Source organism: Oncorhynchus keta, chromosome 4 (assembly GCF_023373465.1).
Source record: "Oncorhynchus keta strain PuntledgeMale-10-30-2019 chromosome 4, Oket_V2, whole genome shotgun sequence".
Classification (NCBI taxonomy): Eukaryota; Metazoa; Chordata; class Actinopteri; order Salmoniformes; family Salmonidae; genus Oncorhynchus; species Oncorhynchus keta.
Genome location: NC_068424.1, coordinates 20920441 through 20935227, shown reverse-complemented (window position 1 = coordinate 20935227; position 14787 = coordinate 20920441). Strand labels below are relative to the sequence as shown.

Sequence of the window (14787 nt, the reverse complement as noted above, 5' to 3'; positions counted from 1 at the left end):
AAAAGTGAGTAAAAACACCCTAAGTATGTCATTTTTCATTTGGGTCTCGAGATGAATAAACTCAAGAACCTCTGACATGGATTCTTAAACTATGATTTGGGAGCCAAAGCGGTTATTAACATGTCATAGGTGGGTCACGAGATATGAGTAAACATTCAGAATCATACACTATTTCTTCATAATGTTGGTCGTTCGAGGACACTGCATTTCTCATTTGGCTCTCGAGCTTAAAAATTGTAAAAACGTCTGAAACAGCATAGTAAGTCTTAACTCGTTAAAAAAAAACTTCTAAAATTACATTGCAGTGCCGTGACCCGGATTCGAACCGGGGTTGCTGCGACCACAACGCAGAGTACTAACCACTATACGATCACGGCTGGCTTCAAGAGCTGGCTTTGTAAAGCCTACATAGGCTGTGAAAGTGATGTGCACAAGCTGGCTAAACTCTTTTCATTTTGGTCTCGATAATGAATAAACTGAAGAAACAGTGGAGCTTTACACAGTCGGTAGGTTTTTTCTCATTCGAAAAGTGCCCTTTTTCCGTGACATTGGAATATCTCAATTGCATCCTCCTCACGTCATCTCTAATTCTCTAAACCCATTGGTGAGAAAACCTGAGTGCCCTCCCCTCTGACCTTCTCCACCAATGTGAACAATAAAAGGTACTGCTGAGATTTGAACTCAGGATCTCCTGTTTACTAGACAGGCACTTTAACCAACTAAGCCACAGCACCCATAAAAGTCATATATGTTGCAGATGTGAACACCCACACCTATTTGAATCAAACCAGTCTCATTAATTTAACCCACATCTCTGTGTAGCAAAATCGCATCACAAAAGAGATGTCTTTTACTAATATTGGAAACAATACAGACAACTTCAATTGTCTAGCAACAGGGTTTCTTAAGCTACGTTTCGGGACGCAAAGTGGGCCTGAGCATGTGAGAGGTAGTGTTGCCAAATCCTCACTAAGGAAAGTAGCTATTGGTGGTCCTAAAAGTAGCTAGAAGTCGCTAAATGACGTCATCACATAATTTTCATAATTGGCCAAGTGGATGTAATTGTGATTGACGCTGTAGGAGAGAGGAATAACGTCGCGGGAGAGACAAAAAAGTGAGTAAAAAACACCCTAAGTATGTTTAGAACTAAAATTGAACTTTCTTCTGTCAAGTCTTGTCTTTTTTCTGAATACTCACTAAATATAGCGACAAAGTCGCTAAGTTGGCAACACTGGTGAGAGGTGGGTAGCGAGATATCAGTAATCAATTGTAATCACATACTATTTCTTCTTAATTATGGTCATTCGAGGACAGTACATTTTTCATTTGGGTCTCGAGATGAATAAACTCAAGAACCTCTGACATGGATTCTTAAACTATGATTTGGGAGCCAAAGCGGTTATTAACATGTCATAGGTGGGTCACGAGATATGAGTAAACATTCAGAATCATACACTATTTCTTCATAATGTTGGTCGTCGAGGACACTGCATTTCTCATTTGGCTCTCGAGCTTAAAAATTGTAAAAACGTCTGAAACAGCATAGTAAGTCTTAACTCGTTAAAAAAAAACTTCTAAAATTACATTGCAGTGCCGTGACCCGGATTCGAACCGGGGTTGCTGCGACCACAACGCAGAGTACTAACCACTATACGATCACGGCTGGCTTCAAGAGCTGGCTTTGTAAAGCCTACATAGGCTGTGAAAGTGATGTGCACAAGCTGGCTAAACTCTTTTCATTTTGGTCTCGATAATGAATAAACTGAAGAAACAGTGGAGCTTTACACAGTCGGTAGGTTTTTTCTCATTCGAAAAGTGCCCTTTTCCGTGACATTGGAATATCTCAATTGCATCCTCCTCACGTCATCTCTAATTCTCTAAACCCATTGGTGAGAAAACCTGAGTGCCCTCCCCTCTGACCTTCTCCACCAATGTGAACAATAAAAGGTACTGCTGAGATTTGAACTCAGGATCTCCTGTTTACTAGACAGGCACTTTAACCAACTAAGCCACAGCACCCATAAAAGTCATATATGTTGCAGATGTGAACACCCACACCTATTTGAATCAAACCAGTCTCATTAATTTAACCCACATCTCTGTGTAGCAAAATCGCATCACAAAAGAGATGTCTTTTACTAATATTGGAAACAATACAGACAACTTCAATTGTCTAGCAACAGGGTTTCTTAAGCTACGTTTCGGGACGCAAAGTGGGCCTGAGCATGTGAGAGGTAGTGTTGCCAAATCCTCACTAAGGAAAGTAGCTATTGGTGGTCCTAAAAGTAGCTAGAAGTCGCTAAATGACGTCATCACATAATTTTCATAATTGGCCAAGTGGATGTAATTGTGATTGACGCTGTAGGAGAGAGGAATAACGTCGCGGGAGAGACAAAAAGTGAGTAAAAACACCCTAAGTATGTTTAGAACTAAAATTGAACTTTCTTCTGTCGATTCTTGTCTTTTTTCTGAATACTCACTAAATATAGCGACAAAGTCGCTAAGTTGGCAACACTGGTGAGAGGTGGGTAGCGAGATATCAGTAATCAATTGTAATCACATACTATTTCTTCTTAATTATGGTCATTCGAGGACAGTACATTTTTCATTTGGGTCTCGAGATGAATAAACTCAAGAACCTCTGACATGGATTCTTAAACTATGATTTGGGAGCCAAAGCGGTTATTAACATGTCATAGGTGGGTCACGAGATATGAGTAAACATTCAGAATCATACACTATTTCTTCATAATGTTGGTCGTTCGAGGACACTGCATTTCTCATTTGGCTCTCGAGCTTAAAAATTGTAAAAACGTCTGAAACAGCATAGTAAGTCTTAACTCGTTAAAAAAAAACTTCTAAAATTACATTGCAGTGCCGTGACCCGGATTCGAACCGGGGTTGCTGCGACCACAACGCAGAGTACTAACCACTATACGATCACGGCTGGCTTCAAGAGCTGGCTTTGTAAAGCCTACATAGGCTGTGAAAGTGATGTGCACAAGCTGGCTAAACTCTTTTCATTTTGGTCTCGATAATGAATAAACTGAAGAAACAGTGGAGCTTTACACAGTCGGTAGGTTTTTTCTCATTCGAAAAGTACCCTTTTTCGTGACATTGGAATATCTCAATTGCATCCTCCTCACGTCATCTCTAATTCTCTAAACCCATTGGTGAGAAAACCTGAGTGCCCTCCCCTCTGACCTTCTCCACCAATGTGAACAATAAAAAGGTACTGCTGAGATTTGAACTCAGGATCTCCTGTTTACTAGACAGGCACTTTAACCAACTAAGCCACAGCACCCATAAAAGTCATATATGTTGCAGATGTGAACACCCACACCTATTTGAATCAAACCAGTCTCATTAATTTAACCCACATCTCTGTGTAGCAAAATCGCATCACAAAAGAGATGTCTTTTACTAATATTGGAAACAATACAGACAACTTCAATTGTCTAGCAACAGGGTTTCTTAAGCTACGTTTCGGGACGCAAAGTGGGCCTGAGCATGTGAGAGGTAGTGTTGCCAAATCCTCACTAAGGAAAGTAGCTATTGGTGGTCCTAAAAGTAGCTAGAAGTCGCTAAATGACGTCATCACATAATTTTCATAATTGGCCAAGTGGATGTAATTGTGATTGACGCTGTAGGAGAGAGGAATAACGTCGCGGGAGAGACAAAAAGTGAGTAAAAACACCCTAAGTATGTTTAGAACTAAAATTGAACTTTCTTCTGTCGATTCTTGTCTTTTTTCTGAATACTCACTAAATATAGCGACAAAGTCGCTAAGTTGGCAACACTGGTGAGAGGTGGGTAGCGAGATATCAGTAATCAATTGTAATCACATACTATTTCTTCTTAATTATGGTCATTCGAGGACAGTACATTTTTCATTTGGGTCTCGAGATGAATAAACTCAAGAACCTCTGACATGGATTCTTAAACTATGATTTGGGAGCCAAAGCGGTTATTAACATGTCATAGGTGGGTCACGAGATATGAGTAAACATTCAGAATCATACACTATTTCTTCATAATGTTGGTCGTTCGAGGACACTGCATTTCTCATTTGGCTCTCGAGCTTAAAAATTGTAAAAACGTCTGAAACAGCATAGTAAGTCTTAACTCGTTAAAAAAAAAAAACTTCTAAAATTACATTGCAGTGCCGTGACCCGGATTCGAACCGGGGTTGCTGCGACCACAACGCAGAGTACTAACCACTATACGATCACGGCTGGCTTCAAGAGCTGGCTTTGTAAAGCCTACATAGGCTGTGAAAGTGATGTGCACAAGCTGGCTAAACTCTTTTCATTTTGGTCTCGATAATGAATAAACTGAAGAAACAGTGGAGCTTTACACAGTCGGTAGGTTTTTTCTCATTCGAAAAGTGCCCTTTTTCCGTGACATTGGAATATCTCAATTGCATCCTCCTCACGTCATCTCTAATTCTCTAAACCCATTGGTGAGAAAACCTGAGTGCCCTCCCCTCTGACCTTCTCCACCAATGTGAACAATAAAAGGTACTGCTGAGATTTGAACTCAGGATCTCCTGTTTACTAGACAGGCACTTTAACCAACTAAGCCACAGCACCCATAAAAGTCATATATGTTGCAGATGTGAACACCCACACCTATTTGAATCAAACCAGTCTCATTAATTTAACCCACATCTCTGTGTAGCAAAATCGCATCACAAAAGAGATGTCTTTTACTAATATTGGAAACAATACAGACAACTTCAATTGTCTAGCAACAGGGTTTCTTAAGCTACGTTTCGGGACGCAAAGTGGGCCTGAGCATGTGAGAGGTAGTGTTGCCAAATCCTCACTAAGGAAAGTAGCTATTGGTGGTCCTAAAAGTAGCTAGAAGTCGCTAAATGACGTCATCACATAATTTTCATAATTGGCCAAGTGGATGTAATTGTGATTGACGCTGTAGGAGAGAGGAATAACGTCGCGGGAGAGACAAAAAGTGAGTAAAAACACCCTAAGTATGTTTAGAACTAAAATTGAACTTTCTTCTGTCGATTCTTGTCTTTTTCTGAATACTCACTAAATATAGCGACAAAGTCGCTAAGTTGGCAACACTGGTGAGAGGTGGGTAGCGAGATATCAGTAATCAATTGTAATCACATACTATTTCTTCTTAATTATGGTCATTCGAGGACAGTACATTTTTCATTTGGGTCTCGAGATGAATAAACTCAAGAACCTCTGACATGGATTCTTAAACTATGATTTGGGAGCCAAAGCGGTTATTAACATGTCATAGGTGGGTCACGAGATATGAGTAAACATTCAGAATCATACACTATTTCTTCATAATGTTGGTCGTTCGAGGACACTGCATTTCTCATTTGGCTCTCGAGCTTAAAAATTGTAAAAACGTCTGAAACAGCATAGTAAGTCTTAACTCGTTAAAAAAAAAAACTTCTAAAATTACATTGCAGTGCCGTGACCCGGATTCGAACCGGGGTTGCTGCGACCACAACGCAGAGTACTAACCACTATACGATCACGGCTGGCTTCAAGAGCTGGCTTTGTAAAGCCTACATAGGCTGTGAAAGTGATGTGCACAAGCTGGCTAAACTCTTTTCATTTTGGTCTCGATAATGAATAAACTGAAGAAACAGTGGAGCTTTACACAGTCGGTAGGTTTTTTCTCATTCGAAAAGTGCCCTTTTTCCGTGACATTGGAATATCTCAATTGCATCCTCCTCACGTCATCTCTAATTCTCTAAACCCATTGGTGAGAAAACCTGAGTGCCCTCCCCTCTGACCTTCTCCACCAATGTGAACAATAAAAGGTACTGCTGAGATTTGAACTCAGGATCTCCTGTTTACTAGACAGGCACTTTAACCAACTAAGCCACAGCACCCATAAAAGTCATATATGTTGCAGATGTGAACACCCACACCTATTTGAATCAAACCAGTCTCATTAATTTAACCCACATCTCTGTGTAGCAAAATCGCATCACAAAAGAGATGTCTTTTACTAATATTGGAAACAATACAGACAACTTCAATTGTCTAGCAACAGGGTTTCTTAAGCTACGTTTCGGGACGCAAAGTGGGCCTGAGCATGTGAGAGGTAGTGTTGCCAAATCCTCACTAAGGAAAGTAGCTATTGGTGGTCCTAAAAGTAGCTATAAGTCGCTAAATGACGTCATCACATAATTTTCATAATTGGCCAAGTGGATGTAATTGTGATTGACGCTGTAGGAGAGAGGAATAACGTCGCGGGAGAGACAAAAAGTGAGTAAAAAACACCCTAAGTATGTTTAGAACTAAAATTGAACTTTCTTCTGTCGATTCTTGTCTTTTTTCTGAATACTCACTAAATATAGCGACAAAGTCGCTAAGTTGGCAACACTGGTGAGAGGTGGGTAGCGAGATATCAGTAATCAATTGTAATCACATACTATTTCTTCTTAATTATGGTCATTCGAGGACAGTACATTTTTCATTTGGGTCTCGAGATGAATAAACTCAAGAACCTCTGACATGGATTCTTAAACTATGATTTGGGAGCCAAAGCGGTTATTAACATGTCATAGGTGGGTCACGAGATATGAGTAAACATTCAGAATCATACACTATTTCTTCATAATGTTGGTCGTTCGAGGACACTGCATTTCTCATTTGGCTCTCGAGCTTAAAAATTGTAAAAACGTCTGAAACAGCATAGTAAGTCTTAACTCGTTAAAAAAAAAAAAAAAAACTTCTAAAATTACATTGCAGTGCCGTGACCCGGATTCGAACCGGGGTTGCTGCGACCACAACGCAGAGTACTAACCACTATACGATCACGGCTGGCTTCAAGAGCTGGCTTTGTAAAGCCTACATAGGCTGTGAAAGTGATGTGCACAAGCTGGCTAAACTCTTTTCATTTTGGTCTCGATAATGAATAAACTGAAGAAACAGTGGAGCTTTACACAGTCGGTAGGTTTTTTCTCATTCGAAAAGTGCCCTTTTTCCGTGACATTGGAATATCTCAATTGCATCCTCCTCACGTCATCTCTAATTCTCTAAACCCATTGGTGAGAAAACCTGAGTGCCCTCCCCTCTGACCTTCTCCACCAATGTGAACAATAAAAAGGTACTGCTGAGATTTGAACTCAGGATCTCCTGTTTACTAGACAGGCACTTTAACCAACTAAGCCACAGCACCCATAAAAGTCATATATGTTGCAGATGTGAACACCCACACCTATTTGAATCAAACCAGTCTCATTAATTTAACCCACATCTCTGTGTAGCAAAATCGCATCACAAAAGAGATGTCTTTTACTAATATTGGAAACAATACAGACAACTTCAATTGTCTAGCAACAGGGTTTCTTAAGCTACGTTTCGGGACGCAAAGTGGGCCTGAGCATGTGAGAGGTAGTGTTGCCAAATCCTCACTAAGGAAAGTAGCTATTGGTGGTCCTAAAAGTAGCTATAAGTCGCTAAATGACGTCATCACATAATTTTCATAATTGGCCAAGTGGATGTAATTGTGATTGACGCTGTAGGAGAGAGGAATAACGTCGCGGGAGAGACAAAAAGTGAGTAAAAAACACCCTAAGTATGTTTAGAACTAAAATTGAACTTTCTTCTGTCGATTCTTGTCTTTTTTCTGAATACTCACTAAATATAGCGACAAAGTCGCTAAGTTGGCAACACTGGTGAGAGGTGGGTAGCGAGATATCAGTAATCAATTGTAATCACATACTATTTCTTCTTAATTATGGTCATTCGAGGACAGTACATTTTTCATTTGGGTCTCGAGATGAATAAACTCAAGAACCTCTGACATGGATTCTTAAACTATGATTTGGGAGCCAAAGCGGTTATTAACATGTCATAGGTGGGTCACGAGATATGAGTAAACATTCAGAATCATACACTATTTCTTCATAATGTTGGTCGTTCGAGGACACTGCATTTCTCATTTGGCTCTCGAGCTTAAAAATTGTAAAAACGTCTGAAACAGCATAGTAAGTCTTAACTCGTTAAAAAAAAAAACTTCTAAAATTACATTGCAGTGCCGTGACCCGGATTCGAACCGGGGTTGCTGCGACCACAACGCAGAGTACTAACCACTATACGATCACGGCTGGCTTCAAGAGCTGGCTTTGTAAAGCCTACATAGGCTGTGAAAGTGATGTGCACAAGCTGGCTAAACTCTTTTCATTTTGGTCTCGATAATGAATAAACTGAAGAAACAGTGGAGCTTTACACAGTCGGTAGGTTTTTTCTCATTCGAAAAGTGCCCTTTTTCCGTGACATTGGAATATCTCAATTGCATCCTCCTCACGTCATCTCTAATTCTCTAAACCCATTGGTGAGAAAACCTGAGTGCCCTCCCCTCTGACCTTCTCCACCAATGTGAACAATAAAAAGGTACTGCTGAGATTTGAACTCAGGATCTCCTGTTTACTAGACAGGCACTTTAACCAACTAAGCCACAGCACCCATAAAAGTCATATATGTTGCAGATGTGAACACCCACACCTATTTGAATCAAACCAGTCTCATTAATTTAACCCACATCTCTGTGTAGCAAAATCGCATCACAAAAGAGATGTCTTTTACTAATATTGGAAACAATACAGACAACTTCAATTGTCTAGCAACAGGGTTTCTTAAGCTACGTTTCGGGACGCAAAGTGGGCCTGAGCATGTGAGAGGTAGTGTTGCCAAATCCTCACTAAGGAAAGTAGCTATTGGTGGTCCTAAAAGTAGCTATAAGTCGCTAAATGACGTCATCACATAATTTTCATAATTGGCCAAGTGGATGTAATTGTGATTGACGCTGTAGGAGAGAGGAATAACGTCGCGGGAGAGACAAAAAGTGAGTAAAAAACACCCTAAGTATGTTTAGAACTAAAATTGAACTTTCTTCTGTCGATTCTTGTCTTTTTTCTGAATACTCACTAAATATAGCGACAAAGTCGCTAAGTTGGCAACACTGGTGAGAGGTGGGTAGCGAGATATCAGTAATCAATTGTAATCACATACTATTTCTTCTTAATTATGGTCATTCGAGGACAGTACATTTTTCATTTGGGTCTCGAGATGAATAAACTCAAGAACCTCTGACATGGATTCTTAAACTATGATTTGGGAGCCAAAGCGGTTATTAACATGTCATAGGTGGGTCACGAGATATGAGTAAACATTCAGAATCATACACTATTTCTTCATAATGTTGGTCGTTCGAGGACACTGCATTTCTCATTTGGCTCTCGAGCTTAAAAATTGTAAAAACGTCTGAAACAGCATAGTAAGTCTTAACTCGTTAAAAAAAAAAACTTCTAAAATTACATTGCAGTGCCGTGACCCGGATTCGAACCGGGGTTGCTGCGACCACAACGCAGAGTACTAACCACTATACGATCACGGCTGGCTTCAAGAGCTGGCTTTGTAAAGCCTACATAGGCTGTGAAAGTGATGTGCACAAGCTGGCTAAACTCTTTTCATTTTGGTCTCGATAATGAATAAACTGAAGAAACAGTGGAGCTTTACACAGTCGGTAGGTTTTTTCTCATTCGAAAAGTGCCCTTTTTCCGTGACATTGGAATATCTCAATTGCATCCTCCTCACGTCATCTCTAATTCTCTAAACCCATTGGTGAGAAAACCTGAGTGCCCTCCCCTCTGACCTTCTCCACCAATGTGAACAATAAAAAGGTACTGCTGAGATTTGAACTCAGGATCTCCTGTTTACTAGACAGGCACTTTAACCAACTAAGCCACAGCACCCATAAAAGTCATATATGTTGCAGATGTGAACACCCACACCTATTTGAATCAAACCAGTCTCATTAATTTAACCCACATCTCTGTGTAGCAAAATCGCATCACAAAAGAGATGTCTTTTACTAATATTGGAAACAATACAGACAACTTCAATTGTCTAGCAACAGGGTTTCTTAAGCTACGTTTCGGGACGCAAAGTGGGCCTGAGCATGTGAGAGGTAGTGTTGCCAAATCCTCACTAAGGAAAGTAGCTATTGGTGGTCCTAAAAGTAGCTATAAGTCGCTAAATGACGTCATCACATAATTTTCATAATTGGCCAAGTGGATGTAATTGTGATTGACGCTGTAGGAGAGAGGAATAACGTCGCGGGAGAGACAAAAAGTGAGTAAAAAACACCCTAAGTATGTTTAGAACTAAAATTGAACTTTCTTCTGTCGATTCTTGTCTTTTTTCTGAATACTCACTAAATATAGCGACAAAGTCGCTAAGTTGGCAACACTGGTGAGAGGTGGGTAGCGAGATATCAGTAATCAATTGTAATCACATACTATTTCTTCTTAATTATGGTCATTCGAGGACAGTACATTTTTCATTTGGGTCTCGAGATGAATAAACTCAAGAACCTCTGACATGGATTCTTAAACTATGATTTGGGAGCCAAAGCGGTTATTAACATGTCATAGGTGGGTCACGAGATATGAGTAAACATTCAGAATCATACACTATTTCTTCATAATGTTGGTCGTTCGAGGACACTGCATTTCTCATTTGGCTCTCGAGCTTAAAAATTGTAAAAACGTCTGAAACAGCATAGTAAGTCTTAACTCGTTAAAAAAAAAAAACTTCTAAAATTACATTGCAGTGCCGTGACCCGGATTCGAACCGGGGTTGCTGCGACCACAACGCAGAGTACTAACCACTATACGATCACGGCTGGCTTCAAGAGCTGGCTTTGTAAAGCCTACATAGGCTGTGAAAGTGATGTGCACAAGCTGGCTAAACTCTTTTCATTTTGGTCTCGATAATGAATAAACTGAAGAAACAGTGGAGCTTTACACAGTCGGTAGGTTTTTTCTCATTCGAAAAGTGCCCTTTTTCCGTGACATTGGAATATCTCAATTGCATCCTCCTCACGTCATCTCTAATTCTCTAAACCCATTGGTGAGAAAACCTGAGTGCCCTCCCCTCTGACCTTCTCCACCAATGTGAACAATAAAAAGGTACTGCTGAGATTTGAACTCAGGATCTCCTGTTTACTAGACAGGCACTTTAACCAACTAAGCCACAGCACCCATAAAAGTCATATATGTTGCAGATGTGAACACCCACACCTATTTGAATCAAACCAGTCTCATTAATTTAACCCACATCTCTGTGTAGCAAAATCGCATCACAAAAGAGATGTCTTTTACTAATATTGGAAACAATACAGACAACTTCAATTGTCTAGCAACAGGGTTTCTTAAGCTACGTTTCGGGACGCAAAGTGGGCCTGAGCATGTGAGAGGTAGTGTTGCCAAATCCTCACTAAGGAAAGTAGCTATTGGTGGTCCTAAAAGTAGCTATAAAGTCGCTAAATGACGTCATCACATAATTTTCATAATTGGCCAAGTGGATGTAATTGTGATTGACGCTGTAGGAGAGAGGAATAACGTCGCGGGAGAGACAAAAAGTGAGTAAAAACACCCTAAGTATGTTTAGAACTAAAATTGAACTTTCTTCTGTCGATTCTTGTCTTTTTTCTGAATACTCACTAAATATAGCGACAAAGTCGCTAAGTTGGCAACACTGGTGAGAGGTGGGTAGCGAGATATCAGTAATCAATTGTAATCACATACTATTTCTTCTTAATTATGGTCATTCGAGGACAGTACATTTTTCATTTGGGTCTCGAGATGAATAAACTCAAGAACCTCTGACATGGATTCTTAAACTATGATTTGGGAGCCAAAGCGGTTATTAACATGTCATAGGTGGGTCACGAGATATGAGTAAACATTCAGAATCATACACTATTTCTTCATAATGTTGGTCGTTCGAGGACACTGCATTTCTCATTTGGCTCTCGAGCTTAAAAATTGTAAAAACGTCTGAAACAGCATAGTAAGTCTTAACTCGTTAAAAAAAAAAACTTCTAAAATTACATTGCAGTGCCGTGACCCGGATTCGAACCGGGGTTGCTGCGACCACAACGCAGAGTACTAACCACTATACGATCACGGCTGGCTTCAAGAGCTGGCTTTGTAAAGCCTACATAGGCTGTGAAAGTGATGTGCACAAGCTGGCTAAACTCTTTTCATTTTGGTCTCGATAATGAATAAACTGAAGAAACAGTGGAGCTTTACACAGTCGGTAGGTTTTTTCTCATTCGAAAAGTGCCCTTTTTCCGTGACATTGGAATATCTCAATTGCATCCTCCTCACGTCATCTCTAATTCTCTAAACCCATTGGTGAGAAAACCTGAGTGCCCTCCCCTCTGACCTTCTCCACCAATGTGAACAATAAAAAGGTACTGCTGAGATTTGAACTCAGGATCTCCTGTTTACTAGACAGGCACTTTAACCAACTAAGCCACAGCACCCATAAAAGTCATATATGTTGCAGATGTGAACACCCACACCTATTTGAATCAAACCAGTCTCATTAATTTAACCCACATCTCTGTGTAGCAAAATCGCATCACAAAAGAGATGTCTTTTACTAATATTGGAAACAATACAGACAACTTCAATTGTCTAGCAACAGGGTTTCTTAAGCTACGTTTCGGGACGCAAAGTGGGCCTGAGCATGTGAGAGGTAGTGTTGCCAAATCCTCACTAAGGAAAGTAGCTATTGGTGGTCCTAAAAGTAGCTAGAAGTCGCTAAATGACGTCATCACATAATTTTCATAATTGGCCAAGTGGATGTAATTGTGATTGACGCTGTAGGAGAGAGGAATAACGTCGCGGGAGAGACAAAAAGTGAGTAAAAAACACCCTAAGTATGTTTAGAACTAAAATTGAACTTTCTTCTGTCGATTCTTGTCTTTTTTCTGAATACTCACTAAATATAGCGACAAAGTCGCTAAGTTGGCAACACTGGTGAGAGGTGGGTAGCGAGATATCAGTAATCAATTGTAATCACATACTATTTCTTCTTAATTATGGTCATTCGAGGACAGTACATTTTTCATTTGGGTCTCGAGATGAATAAACTCAAGAACCTCTGACATGGATTCTTAAACTATGATTTGGGAGCCAAAGCGGTTATTAACATGTCATAGGTGGGTCACGAGATATGAGTAAACATTCAGAATCATACACTATTTCTTCATAATGTTGGTCGTTCGAGGACACTGCATTTCTCATTTGGCTCTCGAGCTTAAAAATTGTAAAAACGTCTGAAACAGCATAGTAAGTCTTAACTCGTTAAAAAAAAAAAAAAAACTTCTAAAATTACATTGCAGTGCCGTGACCCGGATTCGAACCGGGGTTGCTGCGACCACAACGCAGAGTACTAACCACTATACGATCACGGCTGGCTTCAAGAGCTGGCTTTGTAAAGCCTACATAGGCTGTGAAAGTGATGTGCACAAGCTGGCTAAACTCTTTTCATTTTGGTCTCGATAATGAATAAACTGAAGAAACAGTGGAGCTTTACACAGTCGGTAGGTTTTTTCTCATTCGAAAAGTGCCCTTTTTCCGTGACATTGGAATATCTCAATTGCATCCTCCTCACGTCATCTCTAATTCTCTAAACCCATTGGTGAGAAAACCTGAGTGCCCTCCCCTCTGACCTTCTCCACCAATGTGAACAATAAAAAGGTACTGCTGAGATTTGAACTCAGGATCTCCTGTTTACTAGACAGGCACTTTAACCAACTAAGCCACAGCACCCATAAAAGTCATATATGTTGCAGATGTGAACACCCACACCTATTTGAATCAAACCAGTCTCATTAATTTAACCCACATCTCTGTGTAGCAAAATCGCATCACAAAAGAGATGTCTTTTACTAATATTGGAAACAATACAGACAACTTCAATTGTCTAGCAACAGGGTTTCTTAAGCTACGTTTCGGGACGCAAAGTGGGCCTGAGCATGTGAGAGGTAGTGTTGCCAAATCCTCACTAAGGAAAGTAGCTATTGGTGGTCCTAAAAGTAGCTATAAGTCGCTAAATGACGTCATCACATAATTTTCATAATTGGCCAAGTGGATGTAATTGTGATTGACGCTGTAGGAGAGAGGAATAACGTCGCGGGAGAGACAAAAAGTGAGTAAAAACACCCTAAGTATGTTTAGAACTAAAATTGAACTTTCTTCTGTCGATTCTTGTCTTTTTTCTGAATACTCACTAAATATAGCGACAAAGTCGCTAAGTTGGCAACACTGGTGAGAGGTGGGTAGCGAGATATCAGTAATCAATTGTAATCACATACTATTTCTTCTTAATTATGGTCATTCGAGGACAGTACATTTTTCATTTGGGTCTCGAGATGAATAAACTCAAGAACCTCTGACATGGATTCTTAAACTATGATTTGGGAGCCAAAGCGGTTATTAACATGTCATAGGTGGGTCACGAGATATGAGTAAACATTCAGAATCATACACTATTTCTTCATAATGTTGGTCGTTCGAGGACACTGCATTTCTCATTTGGCTCTCGAGCTTAAAAATTGTAAAAACGTCTGAAACAGCATAGTAAGTCTTAACTCGTTAAAAAAAAAAAAACTTCTAAAATTACATTGCAGTGCCGTGACCCGGATTCGAACCGGGGTTGCTGCGACCACAACGCAGAGTACTAACCACTATACGATCACGGCTGGCTTCAAGAGCTGGCTTTGTAAAGCCTACATAGGCTGTGAAAGTGATGTGCACAAGCTGGCTAAACTCTTTTCATTTTGGTCTCGATAATGAATAAACTGAAGAAACAGTGGAGCTTTACACAGTCGGTAGGTTTTTTCTCATTCGAAAAGTGCCCTTTTTCCGTGACATTGGAATATCTCAATTGCATCCTCCTCACGTCATCTCTAATTCTCTAAACCCATTGGTGA

The 14787-nt window shown here is 40.1% G+C and overlaps 1 protein-coding gene and 23 non-coding genes across 24 annotated transcripts in view; all 24 read right to left on the bottom strand.

The window, feature by feature from the left end:
* Positions 1-14787, bottom strand: part of LOC118382633 (dynein axonemal heavy chain 5) — a 150217-nt gene that overhangs the window by 16012 nt on the left and 119418 nt on the right.
* On the bottom strand, positions 306-377 carry trnah-gug (transfer RNA histidin (anticodon GUG)). Its single transcript has one exon. It is a non-coding gene; the product is annotated as a tRNA-His (tRNA).
* trnat-agu (transfer RNA threonine (anticodon AGU)) lies at positions 661-734 on the bottom strand. The gene has a single exon. It is a non-coding gene; the product is annotated as a tRNA-Thr (tRNA).
* On the bottom strand, positions 1592-1663 carry trnah-gug (transfer RNA histidin (anticodon GUG)). Its single transcript has one exon. It is a non-coding gene; the product is annotated as a tRNA-His (tRNA).
* Positions 1946-2019, bottom strand: trnat-agu (transfer RNA threonine (anticodon AGU)). Its single transcript has one exon. It is a non-coding gene; the product is annotated as a tRNA-Thr (tRNA).
* On the bottom strand, positions 2876-2947 carry trnah-gug (transfer RNA histidin (anticodon GUG)). Its single transcript has one exon. It is a non-coding gene; the product is annotated as a tRNA-His (tRNA).
* trnat-agu (transfer RNA threonine (anticodon AGU)) lies at positions 3231-3304 on the bottom strand. Its single transcript has one exon. It is a non-coding gene; the product is annotated as a tRNA-Thr (tRNA).
* On the bottom strand, positions 4164-4235 carry trnah-gug (transfer RNA histidin (anticodon GUG)). The gene has a single exon. It is a non-coding gene; the product is annotated as a tRNA-His (tRNA).
* On the bottom strand, positions 4519-4592 carry trnat-agu (transfer RNA threonine (anticodon AGU)). The gene has a single exon. It is a non-coding gene; the product is annotated as a tRNA-Thr (tRNA).
* Positions 5450-5521, bottom strand: trnah-gug (transfer RNA histidin (anticodon GUG)). Its single transcript has one exon. It is a non-coding gene; the product is annotated as a tRNA-His (tRNA).
* trnat-agu (transfer RNA threonine (anticodon AGU)) lies at positions 5805-5878 on the bottom strand. The gene has a single exon. It is a non-coding gene; the product is annotated as a tRNA-Thr (tRNA).
* On the bottom strand, positions 6744-6815 carry trnah-gug (transfer RNA histidin (anticodon GUG)). The gene has a single exon. It is a non-coding gene; the product is annotated as a tRNA-His (tRNA).
* Positions 7100-7173, bottom strand: trnat-agu (transfer RNA threonine (anticodon AGU)). Its single transcript has one exon. It is a non-coding gene; the product is annotated as a tRNA-Thr (tRNA).
* Positions 8033-8104, bottom strand: trnah-gug (transfer RNA histidin (anticodon GUG)). The gene has a single exon. It is a non-coding gene; the product is annotated as a tRNA-His (tRNA).
* On the bottom strand, positions 8389-8462 carry trnat-agu (transfer RNA threonine (anticodon AGU)). Its single transcript has one exon. It is a non-coding gene; the product is annotated as a tRNA-Thr (tRNA).
* Positions 9322-9393, bottom strand: trnah-gug (transfer RNA histidin (anticodon GUG)). Its single transcript has one exon. It is a non-coding gene; the product is annotated as a tRNA-His (tRNA).
* On the bottom strand, positions 9678-9751 carry trnat-agu (transfer RNA threonine (anticodon AGU)). The gene has a single exon. It is a non-coding gene; the product is annotated as a tRNA-Thr (tRNA).
* trnah-gug (transfer RNA histidin (anticodon GUG)) lies at positions 10612-10683 on the bottom strand. The gene has a single exon. It is a non-coding gene; the product is annotated as a tRNA-His (tRNA).
* trnat-agu (transfer RNA threonine (anticodon AGU)) lies at positions 10968-11041 on the bottom strand. Its single transcript has one exon. It is a non-coding gene; the product is annotated as a tRNA-Thr (tRNA).
* Positions 11901-11972, bottom strand: trnah-gug (transfer RNA histidin (anticodon GUG)). The gene has a single exon. It is a non-coding gene; the product is annotated as a tRNA-His (tRNA).
* Positions 12257-12330, bottom strand: trnat-agu (transfer RNA threonine (anticodon AGU)). The gene has a single exon. It is a non-coding gene; the product is annotated as a tRNA-Thr (tRNA).
* trnah-gug (transfer RNA histidin (anticodon GUG)) lies at positions 13195-13266 on the bottom strand. The gene has a single exon. It is a non-coding gene; the product is annotated as a tRNA-His (tRNA).
* Positions 13551-13624, bottom strand: trnat-agu (transfer RNA threonine (anticodon AGU)). The gene has a single exon. It is a non-coding gene; the product is annotated as a tRNA-Thr (tRNA).
* trnah-gug (transfer RNA histidin (anticodon GUG)) lies at positions 14485-14556 on the bottom strand. Its single transcript has one exon. It is a non-coding gene; the product is annotated as a tRNA-His (tRNA).